Raw genomic sequence first — 1,581 nt, forward strand, 5'->3', positions numbered from 1 at the left:
CTAAGTTGAGAAATTGCATTGAAGCTTTGGATAAATGTCATGAATGAGCCATCTTGCCATGAATTTGTAAGCTTGTTGTGTTAACTGAGAACCATCCCAATTAAGACTCTTATCAGGATTGGAACACACTGGTACTCCAGAAACTCCGCATATTTCATCAAGCTGAAGTTATAATCTCCTCCAGTTCCACAACAAGATTTTTGTATCGATTTGATATTGAAACCGGTTTAAACTCGAATGATATAATTAAAGAAGTCAGAAATAATTATGAGTTTAATGGTGATTTATAGGATTAACACATTCTGAATATATATCTATGCGTATTGGCCAAAGAAATTAAAATTACCGAGTAGTTTAGCCCTGCTTAAAAGCCGCTGGTAAGCTTGATAATAGTTACCATAGACTATAATCACATTGGGATTTTCTTTTTGTAGCTCTTCAATGGCTTGTTGGACATGATGATTGTGATACATTGACAAGCTATTCAAGTCCTTTAGGCAATGAAATTTATCGTAAGCAGTAGTATCGTTGGTTTGGAATACTGTAAGAAAGATAGGCAAACAGCCTATTGGTAAGTTTCCAGGAACAATTAATTGTATGGCACCATAGTCAATGGCTCTCTGCAAATTAATAAAATGACCCAGATATTGATAATTAGCTGGCAAGTTGACAAGAAGATAAATGACTACATTTGTCATGTTTGTTACGTTTTGTATCATTAAGATTTTGCTACTCATTTGAAAATGACCTTATAAGAGTTAAAAGTACTTAAAATTTCAATTGAATCATGCATGTAGTTTTAAAATTATACATTTAATTGGTCATTTTCAAACAAATTAGAATTAATAGCAAAATTTTGATAATTTATTATAAGGCTCGTAGTGTAAATATCCCATTTATTGATTAATTAGGAAACTTACTCTGACGGCTTCTTTTATGGCTTGGACAACATGGGGTACTAGGGCTTTAACCTCTTCATGGGTCTTGCCTTCAAATAAGGCATAAGTATAGTCATTCGTTCCAAACTCTCCAATCATGAAAAGAGCTGTTTTATGTTTCTTGAAGCAATCTATCCAACACCAAACATAATAAAGCCATTAATATTGTTATATGTGTGCATTGGATGTTAAAAATTATTCTTTATGATGATGTTAATTATTAACTTTAAGTGGATGATAGGATGACAAATAAAATATTTAAATGTATCTTAGTATAGGATATGATCCACTCTCTATGTTTTCTTTTATACTCTTACAGGGATATATTTGAAAAATTTGTATTTAGCACTTGTATTTGTATAGAGAGAGGTAATATTAGAATTTTATTAATTACTCACTTTAAGAGGAGAATATATAAGATGACAAATACAAGATGACTTATGTTTCTAAAATATAAAATACTTAAATCTTGTTGAAAATGAAAGGATTATTTTAATCTTATGGTTTATAGAGGATTATGGATTAGACATCCTTGCTAATTTTATGCCTAACTTTTAACCTCTACAAGGTTACATAATTCCTTTAAAATTTTGTATTCAGCAAGACTAATTTTAATCAATAGAAAAGAAAATAAAAAACGCAT

At 30.2% G+C, this 1,581-nt stretch overlaps 1 pseudogene; it reads right to left on the reverse strand.

The window, feature by feature from the left end:
• On the reverse strand, nt 1-1,581 carry LOC18594253 (annotated as a pseudogene).

This window comes from Theobroma cacao, chromosome 7 (genome assembly GCF_000208745.1).
Source record: "Theobroma cacao cultivar B97-61/B2 chromosome 7, Criollo_cocoa_genome_V2, whole genome shotgun sequence".
NCBI lineage: Eukaryota > Viridiplantae > Streptophyta > Magnoliopsida > Malvales > Malvaceae > Theobroma > Theobroma cacao.